This window comes from Cygnus olor, chromosome 22 (assembly GCF_009769625.2).
Source record: "Cygnus olor isolate bCygOlo1 chromosome 22, bCygOlo1.pri.v2, whole genome shotgun sequence".
Classification (NCBI taxonomy): Eukaryota; Metazoa; Chordata; class Aves; order Anseriformes; family Anatidae; genus Cygnus; species Cygnus olor.
In genome coordinates, this window is record NC_049190.1 from 4,342,690 (window position 1) to 4,358,091 (window position 15,402).

At 42.9% G+C, this 15,402-nt stretch overlaps 1 protein-coding gene across 5 annotated transcripts in view; it reads right to left on the reverse strand.

Annotated features, from left to right (window-relative positions):
• LOC121058632 (zonadhesin-like) overlaps positions 1-15,402 on the reverse strand; it is a 66,803-nt gene that overhangs the window by 49,717 nt on the left and 1,684 nt on the right. For 3 of the 5 annotated variants that reach the window (XR_005814273.1, XR_005814272.1, XR_005814271.1), the window contains 10 exons: positions 13,443-13,560; positions 12,173-12,260; positions 11,583-11,771; positions 10,967-11,075; positions 8,118-8,225; positions 2,480-2,672; positions 1,828-1,964; positions 1,111-1,335; positions 462-603; positions 30-153 (listed from right to left, as the gene is read on the reverse strand). The gene's annotated coding sequence lies outside the window, so the exon portion shown is untranslated. Of the gene's footprint in view, positions 1-29; positions 154-461; positions 604-1,110; positions 1,336-1,827; positions 1,965-2,479; positions 2,673-8,117; positions 8,226-10,966; positions 11,076-11,582; positions 11,772-12,172; positions 12,261-13,442; positions 13,561-15,116; positions 15,306-15,402 lie in introns of all 5 variants that reach the window. The other 2 variants (XR_005814269.1, XR_005814270.1) reach the window with 1 other exon arrangement.

The window sequence follows — 15,402 nt, forward strand, 5'->3', positions numbered from 1 at the left end:
GATGCCAAGATAAAACTATTGCTACTTACTGAAAAGTTGCCAGCACCACATGTTCGAGGAGTAACAGTGCCAAGCTCAGGACAGTAATACCCTCCAGGACAAGGGACACAATCTGCAGCCACTTTTGCACCATGTTCCATGCGATAGGTTCCTCTGCAGGAGGAAACGGAACAGAGGGAGTCATCAACTCTAGCAAAGTGACCAAGAAGAGGACAGTGCATCTCTGGTCTGCATTTCTTATCCTCTTGTATGGAGGATATCTTGCCATCAGGCAAGAAACTGGCCAGTTCAGAAAAAACCTGCCCAGACTGTCCAAGAACATGCAAGGTAGAATGAACTTGCAAACATTTTTGGAGCAGAATGCTATCTTTTTTTTATAAGAAATGTTGTGAAATGCTACATACAAATCCTTTTGTGTGCACAGAGACCCACAGCTATGACAGCACGCGTAGTGTACTTACACTGGGCAAAGAAATGGCTTGGAGGTTCCCCTGGTGCAGAAAGCCCCTGCAGGGCAGACCGTGCAGTCTTCCACTCTGCCTTTTCCCAGCCTGGTACTGTAAGTTCCAGCAGGGCAGGGGTACTGTGTGCTTCTCCGTGTACCTTTCCAAAAAAAAAAAAAAGATGAGAAAACCATCCTAATTCTTATTAAAGCCTTGAAGAGAGAAGGCAATAATGCCTCCTTGTTCTTCATTGCTATTAAGTATTTACATGAGCTACACGTAAGTATGTATTTATATACACTTAAATCACTGCCCCCAACTCTGAACACAAACCAACCAACCAAAAAAGTCACCACTTAGTAAATACTTCTGAAACTTGGCAGGAAGTTTCAAATTATAATTGTGTTTGTACCGGACACTTGATTGCGCATTTTAATTCTTTGCAAATTAAAGGAAAGAAAATAATGCTATCAACATGCTCATTTCAAGCAGTAAAGGTTAAAAGTATTCATTATTCAGAACAGCCAGTTTGCTATCCAACTCCACACTGAAATGGTTTGGTGCAAAAAAATATGCTGATAAACTCAGCATATGACTCAGAGCCCACAAAATTCCTAAAGACAGAAATGAACTAAATTTCTTTCATTTCTGGGAAAAAACTGCCTACCTTGAGGGCAGTAATGCCCTGAGCTGCACATGCCAGAAGGGACATGAAGTCCTCCTACACAAAACCAGCCTGCAGGGCACAGCAAGCACTCATCTTCTGATGTCAACCTTGTCCTATTGCTCCAGGTGCCTGGGGCACACTTGTGCTGTGTTGAGTGCTTTGTGCCTGGTGGGCAGTAGTGACCAACTGGGCATGGAGCAGGAGGCTTCTGTCTCCCCCCTGTTCCTGTAAAAACAAAGACAAATTTTTAAGAGAAGCAAAGAAGCTCTTGCACCTTTCATCCATTTAGAATGAGATAACAATAATTACTTCCTCTGTTGATGAGAGGTTCTGTTGCAGAACTGGTTATCAAAGCAATTATTTCTAAACTTGAGAATCCTGCGGGGTGTCTGTGTCCAAAACTGGCCACCAACTTTGTGGCCAAGTTTAGGAGGCCAGTAAAAGGCAAGAAAGTTTGGAGACTGTAAAAACTGGCTGCTTCCAGATCATGAAGTTAAACAGTAACTATGGGTAGCATAAGGGAAAAACCTCACAGTAAAATTAAAATCAACCTATCCAGTTAGCACAACAGTCTCTGCAGTAACACTAAACCCTACATGGCACCATTTTCCCCATTTACCAGCACTGTGATACCTCAGTGACCTGCTCTGGTACTTACTGGGGAGCTTCACGGTACGAGGTAGAGAGTACAGTTCACTTTGTCATAAAGCCACCTACCTCTAACACAGAAAAATCCAGCAGGGCATGTTTCACACTGGGACTTATCAAAGAGGTTGAAGTCATTGCCAACTGTTCCTGGAGGGCAGGCGTTGCTTGGAAAATGAGGGCTGGATGACCCCACTGGGCACACGAACCTAATAAAACACAGCAGGCTACTTGGGGCAAATGCTTTGATGCAACAGGGAGACAAATTCTGTGCCCTCCCAACATACCAGGAAGAAAGCTGCAACTGGAAAAAAGCTGAAGCACTTGGTACCACAACTGACAGAAATGTAGCTGACAACTGATAACACAGACTGAGAAAAAAACACTGTGAATGGATTGGTTTTGCTATACATTTTGCACCAAAAGAACAGGGGTTATTCAGCCAGGTTGTGTTCATAACCATGGATCTGCAGCTGGGCTTCACTCGTGTCTGTTTCACTATTTCTTGCCACTTCTGTGGCAAGAGAAGGCAGCAAAATCCGTTGTGTTTAAGACAATTCCTCTACAACTACAGCCTGCATTACACTGAGTTACCAGAAAATGTAATAAACTCTCAACATTGCAGAAAATACCACCTGCACGTCCCTGTGCACAACACCCCAACAGTGGAGCTGAACTACATGCGTAGACTTAAAGAGAAGCACAGAAAACAAGCAAGGCTCACCCTGGTAGGCACTCCGAGTCAGGCTGTGCTAATCCAGCCTGAGTGCAAGCTTTCCCTGCTGGGCAGGCTCTGCAGTCAGTGACTTCGTCCTGTCCTTGGAGAGGATTGTATGTACCTGGCTGGCACGGCGTTGGATGATTTGCTCCAGCAGGACAGAAATATCCAGCAGGGCACTTCAAACACAAACCAGTTCCTAAAGAGAAAGAAGATGTTTAAGGTCCCAAAGGGAGCATGACCTGCTGATAAAACAGAGGGTCCTCCAAACGTGATCCCTTTGCTTTCACCTACAGCAAGAAAGTATGATGGAGGTTCAGTCATAACAGCAAGGAAGTTACTGCAAAGCCAGAAGGTGGTGGTGTTGGATTAGCTGATTATTACTGCAGTTGAGTGGCTCCTGGAAGCAGCAGAACCACCTCAGAACTACGTTCTGAGCTGATAATATGAGAAGATACATTAAAAAATAAACACATCAGCCTGAAAACACACTGACGCAAGTAGATTTAACAACCAGAATGCCCGGACCTCAGTTGTAAAAGAGCCTGGTGTTCCCACGAAAGCTGGGCCGTTTCCATATTTGCATTCTGAATACCGAGAGAGCTGAACAGGTTTCACAGACTGGAGATGTACTCAACACAAATACAGGGATACCTGCTGGAATGACAACCATTTGAGCTGTGATCATCTCTAAAATCTCATGTGTTAACAGGTGCTCAAACTGTACATTAAAGGAAACACTGGCAAGATCAATAGGTAATAAAACAATAATTTGTGTTGCCACATTCAGAAAACGCATTTAATTATAAGATGTCCCCAAATGCTTAACTCAGTGAAAAGGAAACACAAATTTAGCACAGGAGTAGCTGCTGTCCTCCTGAGTCAGGACTTTCAACAGCACAAAGCAAACAGAGCAATTTGGGCTGTGCAGGGAAAACACTGGCTCAGTGTTATCATGGCTCCCTGGGATAGGTCCAGGCTGAACCCCAGCTGCCTCCCAAGTGCTTATCACAGCAAGGCTTGAGCATACACCAGTGTGTATAGCATACACAAGCCTCTGCAAGGCTGGAGAAGAACCTTACAGCACACCCAAGTTGATCAGGACGTATTAAAATCTCCCTCTCCACAGACTGGAGGCTCCTGTGCAGACAGGTTAGGATGCCTCAGGTGGCAAAGCCAGATCAAGGGGCACCTCTCCCTTGGCATTCCACCCACCTTCTCATCCCTACACCTCAGAAACATCTGCAAGTTTCCCCCTTACACTCCTCATGACACAGATAAACACAAGGTTCAAAAACCCCAGTAGCACAAGACTGGAATTTCTCGAGGCTGTCTCATTCCCCAGCCCGAAGAGCTGGAATCCACACACCTGAAGGGGGCTGTAACCCCACAGATCTGTAAGGTTCCCCTACAGGGAACTCTTAAAAATTGCCTCAGCTGACAAAAGCTTCATGATGTGGATCTGCACCCCTAGCAAACCCAGCAGGATTGCCATTTTATATAACCAGAACCCATGCCACTTGACTCTGGTTATGTAAAATTTAAGTTTTCTGCCCAACTTTCTGTAGATAGTGCTTCCCTTACTGCGGAGCTCAGAACAGACTTGAAGAGCATGGCTACCTGGACCATAGGAAACCAAGCAGGGCACGGACTTACAGCATATTATTTATTCTGTAGGACCAGGCTAGCCCACATTCATGCTGGGCCATAAATATGATGCGGATAAACTTGGTTTCACTGAGGGTTAAGTACATCACACTCAGTGTGTGACACAGATGGAAGAGACAGGCTAAGACCATCATCTACCCCATGGCAGTACGACTTGAAATATTCTCTGCCTTGTCAGAGTTTATTCTTGTGTCCCCCGCCTATTTTTCAGCGAGCATTGTCCTAGCTTTGCCACGTTTTCCTTTGGAGAGTTGACAACATCATTATATAAGGTAGTACAGGCATAGGATAACAGCTTACATTATTAAACTGAAAGTGTTTTTGAACTCTCATTTCCTCTGCAGCTTCTTCAGTGTTTGTTCAGGTGCCACTGGCCCTGTCTGTTGAATTTTGCTGTCTTGATGAGATGTGAGGTTTCTTCCTTGCTGCACCATGTAAATGCAATTCTGGTTTTAATTTCAGAAGTGGGCGGAAAGCAGCAATTTCCTAGTCTTAGCTGGTGAGCAAAAAATCATTCAACAGTCAAGATGCTTTAGCAGCTGAGTCATTCGCTAAAAAAGAAATGATCAAATAGAAAAATATATGGCTCGATTTGAAGGAGATAATTATTTTCTTAGCGCATGTACCTCTCTGAGGCAAAGAGCACAGCAGATGTGAAGGGAGACTGAGCAACTGAATTTTAGGTTTCTGCTCCTAGCAGTGATCTGTGACCCTGGAGAAAACACTCTGGACTTGGGCCAAAGCTTAGTGAATGGAGTTCATCCCCTGAATCTCTCTCTGACTCTATTTTCCAATTTGTACAGCATCATTAAGAAGAGAGTGGCATATTTTATACCATTGTGAGAGACACTGAGGTACCCTGAAATGTTCACAGCCAGGCAGGATTAGCCTGAGCAACATGTGATTATTGCAGCAGAAAGCTGGGTCTCCCTTTCCACATCTTATCAAAGACTTGGTAGCAGAGAAGACTTCAGCTAAGCTCTCTATTACTTCACATAAATGCCTTCACCAAACAAAGTACATTTCAGCCACCTCTGAACTTCAAAAAGTGAAAATCAGACGTTTAAAAATTAATCAGTTTCCCACACATTATTCTGTCCTTTTAAATTAATTAACCCACTGCTGAGCTGCGAAGTCTAGTCACTTTTAACACATTTCTCAATCATCAGCATGACACTTAGTCTTACTGGATACAGAATGAAGTTCTGTTGATTTAGAAAACCAAAGCAAAAATGCTTAGAAAAAAATGCCACAGAAAACAGGGCTGGAAGTCTGTGCAAGCCTTTTGTCTACACCCTTGCAAGCATATCAGAACATCTCCTGTGCCTTCAGCTAAGCAACACTTTAAAAGCTCTTAAGGGTAGGGCTTCTACAGCTTCTGAAGCCATAAATGACAGTGCTTATTTACTGTTGTAATAAAGAAAAAAAGCTTAGACTAATCTGTAACCTAATTTCACCTCACTGCAAAAACGGGTCTGCAACTATTGTGATTGATTCATACACATACAGAAAGAAAACCCCTTTTCCAAAGGGAAAGCATACAGTCAACTTACTTTATTATGTTACTCCTTGACTGACCTGTTAGATTACCTTGGGCAGATCATTTCAGATTATTCCTTATTTCTTTCTATTGAAAGCACAATAATCACCTTTTCCCTTTGGTGAAACTTCTTAGAAATCTCTGCATAGGTTAGACATGTAAATACTAAGGTCCACATCCATCAGGATACAGGCAATTCCAATGAAAGAAGTGGCTAGTAAGCACCTCTGGATGTAGACCTACACTTAGTTTTTGTACTGCTAGTAACAGGACTCTTCAAGGTCATGTTTTAATATGGGATGGATTTCTATTTGAGACAAGTCCATCTGGTTGCTGATTCTGCCAGCTGTGTCTTTTACAGAACGTAAAGCTGTACGGTATCCTTCAGGCTCAGCAGCAAAAGGAAAACACAGTTGCACAAAGAATCTGCTCCTAAAAATTCCTGGTAATGTAAAAGTCAATTGATGGTCTTACCCTAAACTTTCCAGTGGTGCCCCAAGGTGTTCGGAAGGTGTTCCAGGCCTGGCACTCCAGCCCTATTAGCTTGAAACGTTTTACTGAGATAGTGAAAAGCTTTCACCTACGCCTCATAAACTGAGGGTCAGCAACGGTTCCCTGGATTGGGCGCTCACTTCTACTGCTGCATATATATTCATGGAAGTGTCCTTTCTTTCAGAGGTAGCTGCGCATGCAGTCCATTCCACTAAAAATAGGGTTTACTTCACTGAGAGGTGTCATTCATTAGGACAGTTGTCGTGACAGAGACTGCTGGCTGAATCACTGATGTCCTGTTCTAACAGATGTCACTGGTGAGTAAAATATACTCGTTTTATAATGGAATAGACAGCAGGAATGACCTTAGCACACCAAGAGCATTCCTGCAGAAATACTCACAGTGCTCCGCATGTATTGCCACCTGATACCAGGGAGATCCAGATAGCTGAGTGACAGCTGTGGACCCTCTCCTTATGTTCACACAATTGGAAAAAGAAACTCCTAACTGTGCCCTGCTTTCTGGAGGGGTTGATTTTGACACAGCAGATGAAATCAAGCTAACCATCTAACACCAATTTGCCACACAATACTGTATACCCAGTAACTCGTGCACACTGTTGGGTGCAATCACCCAGTAGACGAGGTGCATACGAAGCCCATTCTCCCCTTTACTGCACTATTTCAAAAGCCATCTTATGTCAAGCATTGTATTTTTGCAAGCCCCCTGCACCAGCACAAATTATTCTACAGTGGCCTAGAGCATCATGGCCCAATTACTACCTGAGTGCACAGCCAGCAGGAGGAATGTTTGTAATTACCAAGACACATTGTTCTACCTTTCCCTTCCTCACTCCAAGCGTATGCCTTTACCTCACCTTAAACCTTCAGTGGTATGAGAAATTTCCCTCACTAAATAGGCAGTCTCCGCAACTCTTTTTATCTCTAAGTAGCTTAAATAAAGCTCGAAAGGAGGATGCTGTAAACCTTGCTGTCACTGTCCTGTATGTGAAAGGTTAATTTTACAGCCTGGATAGTTCTAGATGAACTGCCTTTAGTATTGATAAATGTGGTAGCCCCGGGGACTCACTCACCCTGTTCAAAAAGTAGATGAGGGCAGTGGTTGCACAGTGCCAGTTGAGCTCTAAAGGCAACACAATTGACTATAAACTGCTTCCAAATACAGGCGACACTTTATTTGCAGCCCCTCTCAACAGGTTCCCAACCTGTAAACTGGTATTTAACTAATGCAAGCAACTTGCATTGATAAACCAGTTGTTTCTTGAAAAGATTCTTTGGCTGAGAACATTTTAGCGAAGTGGGCAGGCCATTCCTCTAAAGCTCTAACAGTGCAGGCAGTCTGAGGACCTCTAGCCCCAGGGAGTTGCACTTCAAACATAGCCACCTGAATTGGCACTAGTATTAGGAAGGATTCTCAGCCTACCGTACCACAAACTTCAGACAAGGATATTGACTGCTTGTGTCAGGGGGGTCTTGTCTCTTGTGCTTAGGGGAAAGGGGGCAGTTGCACACAAGCAGACTCTGTGGCCCAAGTCCTGTTAACGTTTACACTGTTCTCATGCAGTGATCGAGCAGTTCAGCAAAAGATATCAACCCCTGAGACTTAACAGATGGAGTTTTAGTCAACGTCTATGCTTCTATTGCTAATTCTCATCGCTCATCTCTTCCAGAGAACTTATAACCCAAGTATATTTTATTTTGTAAAATGCTCATAATTACTGAATGCTTCACTACAAATCTGGTGATTTGTAGGAGATTCCATGGGTGTTCCCTTCATCCAGCTCTAGTAATGCCTTAGACAGAGCCTAATAAATAAATACTCTAACTGGCAACCCCCTCCATAAGCATGTACTTCTTAGTGTGATTTAGAGCAAGAATTATTATTCCCAGTGCACAAAATTAAGATTTTTTTACGATACAGACCAGGCAAGCATGAGGAGCTGCTGCTGGGTGTGTGAAGTCCCTCTCTGGGCTTGAAACTCCCTGCTGGGCATGGAGGAGTGACTGTAAGGCCGTCCACACAGAAGTGACCTGTAGAGAAGAAGAATACAACACGTAGTTCAGAAACAACTTTCTAGACACCTCACTTAAAATCCTTCTGCCAGTTGTACATTACTGATGAAATGTTCATGTCCAGGTAGACTGAAGTACTTTTTCCAAGTAAGATTTTGTAGGACTTAATATCAAATGCTTTAGTAAAGTCCAGATGGATTATCTGAAGAGTGTTAAAAGAATATATGGATTTAACTGTGGCATAAAACTGCCACTGCTGTGTTGAAATATACTGCTATGTATCAGCATAGAGATGATAATTCATTCACATGCACACAGTACTAAGTACACAGATTATATATAATTAAAGTCAGTCAAACTGTGGGAAAGAATGCTGAGGATCCTCAAGCCTCTCCTGCTCGCGATGGTATTGAAACTCCTTACCATCTAACATCTTTTCAATTGGGCTGGATGACTTATTCAGCTTTATGAGAACTGATGGAGAATGTGCATCCTACCCATTAGAACACAAGAGGGACTAATTTTAACACTGAAACATTCAATTTCAGCCTGGAATACTCTATATATTTAACCCACTGATCATCTACTGAGAGACTTTCACTTGCTCTCTTCAGGTTCTGTGATTGATAGACTGGAGTTGAAATCTGACTGCAGCTTAGGGTGATCTTGTGCTCTAAACAATAAGACAGTAGCAAATCTGTCACTGTAAAATCCACACACTAACATATATCTGTTCACTTGTTCAAACTTTTATTAAGCAGAGTTTATAAATGCTTCCTTAAGTCCAAAGAAGCCAGTGTTTCCTGGACTATTATTATTTTTAATGGAGTCAGAATTAGCACGTTGGCTCTCTACAAAGCACCATGAACAGTTAAGTGCAATATGATATGTGATACACAACCACAAAGCCACCATCACTTCCCACGGATGATTTACATATGAGAGATGGCTTACTATTCACAACACCTAATACCAGGCACTGGAAATATGGGAACTCATCTGTTTTTTCATCTGTGTATTGTAGCTGGATCTAAACTCCTGAGGCTTTGGTCTAGTACGATCTCTGTAGCTACTCCATTTCTCCTTCTACTAGGAGGTAACGTACCCAAAGCACAGGAACCCATCATTATTTAATAAAAAGGATTCTAATTACAGATGTAAGAATTAAGTTGCTGGGTTCAGTGACTCTGCAGGAGGCACCTGGAGCTGCTCATTAAATACTTCATCTTCACATGCAGTACAGGGCTTGTAGGAGAGAGGAGAGCTTGGTAGGACTGCAGATTGTGAACTGCATCCCTGTAGTGACATTAAATATTCTTTTGCAAAATCACAGCTACACCACACTCTCCCTGTCAGGCCATTTTGCTTGGGTTCTGCAGGGCCAGGAAATGTGAATTGAAGTCTGCTGACACGTGGAGGGAATTATCAGCAACACTGCTGCTACCTGCAGCACCACACTTGTACTGTTACCGAGTGCTGTACAAAAGAACCGAAGAGAACTTCTGTGGAAGGCCTCAGAGGTACACCAAAGCACCCAACTTTTCATAGGAGAACTGCCCAACAGGAAGCTAACCTTGGGCTACCAAATTCTCAGAAGGCTTGTAAGCATTCTCTAGGATGTAGGAAGGACGTGCCAGGATTTTAACGTAGAAAACTCTTTCCTCCCCGGCTGTACCAAGCAGCCATGCACTACAGGAATGGCTTAACCTGTACTCTCAGTGAAGACTGGTGGGCCACCCACCTGGGCAAGTGCAAGGTTTGTTGTTGTTGTTTGCATCAGGCTTCTTCCCAAACAGCAAACACCCACAGTATGCAACCTAAGGAAGCTTCCCAACTTACTCCATCATTTCCCTTGAAGGATGTTTCTAGCTAATTCATCATGTGAAATGACATCTTATGCTTTTTATAATTTAGGAAGATAATTGTTTTGCAACAAAAGTATGGTCCCTCCTACCCTCTTCTCCTTGTTGCTTGATTCTGCATCAGTGATGGATTTGTGACACACCCAACAATGATGCACTGCAATTTCCTAAACATGGGATTATTTTGATTTTATTGAGCGTCAAGCAGAATGAGAAATTACGTAAGAGAACCACGTTGTACCCTTATCTGACCCCTAATACCTAAGCATTTGTCACCTGGGTAATAGAGCACCCACCACAAAGTTGCCATGGCCAATAAACTGAGGTCCTGAAGTGGAGAAAGCTCTAACTGTGTGCGTAGCAAGTTTACAGCTGACAAACTAAAATCAGAGTGAGCTGCTTTCTGTGTGGGAAGAGAAAGCAAAAGTTTCCCTCACTGCTCAGCAACGTCTGCACATTCAGACATGTTACTGTATGTCCCAAGGCTACCTCAGCTGGACCTCTTAGCTGGATCTTAGACATACGATTTAATTTTAAGTAGTTCTGTGTAGAGCCAGGAGTTGGATTCAGTGATCCTTGTGGACTCCTTCCAACATGGGATGTCCTATGACTCTATGATTCTCCCACAAACCCAGCAAGTGTGATGACTACCAAACCCCAGCTGCAATTCTCAGTGTTCTCTCATCTTCATTCTTTGTTTTTCATGAGCACTTCTGAACAGCACCCTGCTTTATCTCAGGAATTACTCCTTAACCTCATGAATTCTGCTGTAACCAGAATGAGCCAAGCTCTGTTCTAATACTGCAGGCTAACTTTTACCAGAGCCAAGTGTCATTACAGTCTCCTTCAAGTTCTACATCTTAATGACTAAATAAGATGCACATGAGATGCACTTACCTGCTGGGCAGGGCTGGCTTATCAAAGTATCTTCAGTTGAGAAAGAACCAAGAGTGCAGGTAACACAATGAGTGCGGCTTGGATCTGGCTCCTGCCCGACCAAACAATGCTAAGGGGAAAAAAGACAAGCTCATCCCAACAGGCCCAAAAGGCCACTGCTATCCAAAGCTATATCCCAGGGACACCTGAAGCAGGACATCAGCCAGTACTGCACTCTGTCTTGTGCTTCCTCCTTCTCTGTCCTCTCTTCCTTCCCAGCACTGTTTCAGGGATATTCTCCAGGGATAATTTCTAGAAGCAAAAATGATGCTTCAAACTCCAAGCTCCTCTGGGGCCTCAGCTGAGGGTTTTAGTGGTAGGCAGATGATGTGAGCACTAACACTCTCAGATTTTAGATGAGAAATATTTATTCCTCTTAATACAGGCCATTTGTGGGAAGTCCTACATCTACTACACCACTGAACTGTTTCAGACTCTTCTTTGCTGAAGAAAGTTCAGCAGTATCCTCCTATTAAACCAGAGGGCTGTCATCTCCCGACAATACAATCACATTCAGGCCCTGCCTGTCAGGAAGAATGAAAATTTGCCCTTGAAAAGTAACATGCCCATTCTGTACCTGTCTATTTCGTCCATCTGGGCAGATGTAATTATCTGGGCATTTCAGGCACTCCAACTCTCCCTCTGGAGAATACTGACCAGGACTGCAGCTCCTCTGCACACCACTGCGTGGATCACATGAATAGCCATCTGGACACGCACGGCACCCAGCTCCGTTCTCTAGGCTGAGATAGCCATTGGGACAAACCTGCAGTAAAATCACAAACACTGTTAGATCCACAACAACATATTCTTTGCATGAATAATGTACAAGAGAAAAGTTTCAAACATCCTTAGCTCAAGTGCTAAAAAGAAAGCATTTCAAAGTCTAGCCTATGAACTCTTGAGAATTCCCAACACAAACTTTTTACTGTCAAAAGAATGTAGTGCAAACAATAAACAGAGAAAGTGCTGCTCACTGTTTACCTGGATGGACAACCAGCTTGCTCTGAGCCAAATCAGAGCCAAATACCAAGAAGAAATTTCCTGGAAAAATTCAAACTAGTCTGCAAAATATATAAAGAAGCTTAAAATCAGATGATTCAAAACATATGCCAGTAGAGGTAGAAAACACTACTTCCACCTGTTGGCTCTCCTTCCCCAGCTTACCTGACAGGCTGTGATATTCACTTGAGCTGTAAGTTCATTCGCTGTTCCCAGTGGGCATTTCCTTGGAGCTGCTTGACCCCCTGGGCAACTAGAACAAAAAGAATTACAGTTTTAAAACTAAAAAAAATAAAAATAAAATAAAATAAAATAAAAAGTAAAACTAAAATCTTCCCCTTCTTTGAAATTCCATCCTCTAAAAGCCAGTATGGGTGTTGTGTAGCTATAGAACCACACCCATCACCAACTGCTCAAAAAGCTTCTTCAGCCACGGGTGGGTGAATTCAAGTCAGATCACTCCAGAACCTTTGGGGGAGCTAATACATTTATTGTGTTTGGGAGGTCAAGGTGCACTGCTTGGACTGCACATCCATGGACACAGATGTAGTTTTTGCAGTAGGACACCTGGCAACCTGAACTTAGGCTCACGATGGTCTGTATGAAACCTGTCTTTCACAGTCTTGGTTTGGAATTATGTCTGAGAACTCTGAGATGACCATTACCTCTTGCATTTGAAGTGAGCTGGGTGTGGCAGAGAAAGCAGCCTGAATGCTTTTCTCCTGAGGAAGGCAGAAGCATCCTGGCTTCAGCACCTCTAGAAATCAGCCACCAGCCCCTGCAACTCATTTCTCTTTGTACCCAGGCTTCCTTGTTTTCAGGCTACTGTTCTGTGCTCGGCTAACATCACATGTTCTGACTGGCATACCAGTAAATAAGCAACCTGGACACAGAATAAATTTGCCAAGACAGGTTTCCTTGGACCGAGTGCCAGACACCTTGTGCTCCTTTTAAGCTGAAACTCAGCCTAGACTTTGCTGCCACTACAAATACAGACAGTACTCCTACCCTGCCCCTCCTAAAAATACACAACACGGAATACACAAAATCTGTCCTAAGCAATCTCAGAGGGAATTTGGTTTCATCAAGCTTACACTTCCTAGGAACACACCGGCTGCCTACCTTTTTTGTGGGACTATAGCACTATTGTGTTGAAGAACAATCACTTCCATTGATTTCAAGGGGAACTGTGAACATGCCAATCACTGCAGAAAGCCCCAGAAAGCCTTATTACGTGAAAATAGTGGTTTTCCTAGTCAGCTGATTTTTCATCTATGAGGAACTAGCACCACACTTTGTGCCCCACCTCCTGGTCTGCATTACGAGGTAGCTCTCAGAATTTTCTCAATGTAAGAGGACGTTGCAAATGCCCCAGTGCTTAACTTCTTATTGCAGGAGTAGAAATGCTGAGCGAGAGGGAAGGAAGGAGACTTACTAGAAGCCCGTTGGACATTCCAAGCAGTTGCCAGCCATGTAGTAATGGCCCTGCCTGCAGTCTATCAGACACTGGGTCTGGCAGTCTACATTGCACCCTGGTGAGAGGGAGGAGGTCCCTGTAAGAAAGCAGAGGAAGAAATCTAAGGTGGCAAAGAACAAACACTGAAACCTCCAGGCTAAACTACCAGTTATTATTACACCATAATGTAGTATCTGCACAGTTCTATCACTGGTGTTAATAGCAGCAGCACTATTAATACATAATTTTAGCATTAACAGCGCTGCTTTGCCTTTATAGAGAAGCGGTGTTAATGAATGGGACGCAGCATCCCAGCAGTGTAATGACTAAAAACCAAACTGGAAATATTCTAAGGATCTCGTTAGAAGGAAACTAAATCAGTAAATCTCATGTTCCGCTGTTAAACAAGTGCCTCATTGTTATTATTACTGTTACACCTACATGAATTACCTGACTTCCCAAAGCCACCCAGAGAGTACCAAAACTGGAAATAAACCTAAATTTCTGGCTTTTCCATTCAGCAACATTATATTCCATTATGTCCATTACCACACTCACTCTGAAGACTGGTGGTTAAAATTAAGAAAAGGTTTCTTTTCCAGCATGAAAATCAGTTTCTGTAAGACCTGTGGGTAAATACTCTAACCACAAAATTCTGAGGGAAATCCCAATAGGCTTTGGATCAGCACCCCTATTTCAGATGCTTTATCAAACTAAATCAAACTGCTCTCTGTAGGCAAAGATGCCTTTATCATCTTTCAAAAAAGTCACATTTTGTTTGCCAGAAAGCTGAAAACCTACGTTTTCGTCAGAATGCACACAACACTGTCTGGCAGAAAGAGCCAAAGGATGACAGAGGTACTGCAGTGCTGGGTGATCTCAACCAAGACACTTCATCTTTCTCTGCTTTACATATCTAGTCTACTCAGTGAAGACAATTTTAACCTCCCCTTTTGAGGAAGTCGCTCGACATCACGTTGTGTCAGAGAAAGGTAACAAAAGCTCAATAAGGAGTAAGGTATGCAAAACCTGAACTTCAGAGCATGGAATCAACAGAGTTACTAGCTCCCTTTTTGCATTTCTTAATTTTGCAGGACTATTAGATTTAGATTCTAATGTGCCACTGTCCTAATACATTCGTCTGTTTTGAAAAGTCAACTTTGCTATAATAACAGCAAGGATTTTACATGAAGTTCCACACAAAGGACTTCTCTGTGTGCCTGTACCTGAGCACCAAAAATGAGCGTGCAGGTGTGCAGAAAAGTTCTCATTTCAAATTTTATAAAATACCTAGTTTATTCTGATTTTTTTTTTCCATTTTCAGACTAAGCTGTCTGTTCCACACTCAAACGAGCATCTTAGTGTTATCGTTATCCCAAAACATGGCCATATTGGTTCTTTTCTGTCTTTTGAAAGATTAACACTTCTTTATGAAAGCAACCCCCTTTCTCTGCCTGTTTTCTCCCTGGATGAATTGGAAAAAAAAATACTATGCTTTTGGATGAACTGCAACCAGACTTATCAGTTTATAACCAGAATGAGCAAAACAACTGTCATGTCTAATTCCTTACGGCTCTCAGAAGGTAACAGTGTCAGCACCAATACAACAACAAAAACAAGAAGTTTGCCTGAATAAGAAAGTTATCCACTCACCTGTCAGCAAGATCCTGAAGCTACAGAATAAAATCAACCAACTCAAAGCATTAGCCATGGGGGCTAGTAAACAGCTCTTAAGAAAATGCTCGGAGGCTCTGCTGAAAATATTTCTTGAACATCTGGCATCGCCTTTGCTGAAGCCCAATGTAACGAAATCCCTCCCACGTAATTACTTTCCAGTACAGCCTGAAGTGAAACAAACACCAAGCAGCAGAAAGAAAGGATGGCCAAAGAGCTAATCCCGTGTAAACTCCCCCCTAGCATTAGTGATGCTAAAAAGTGA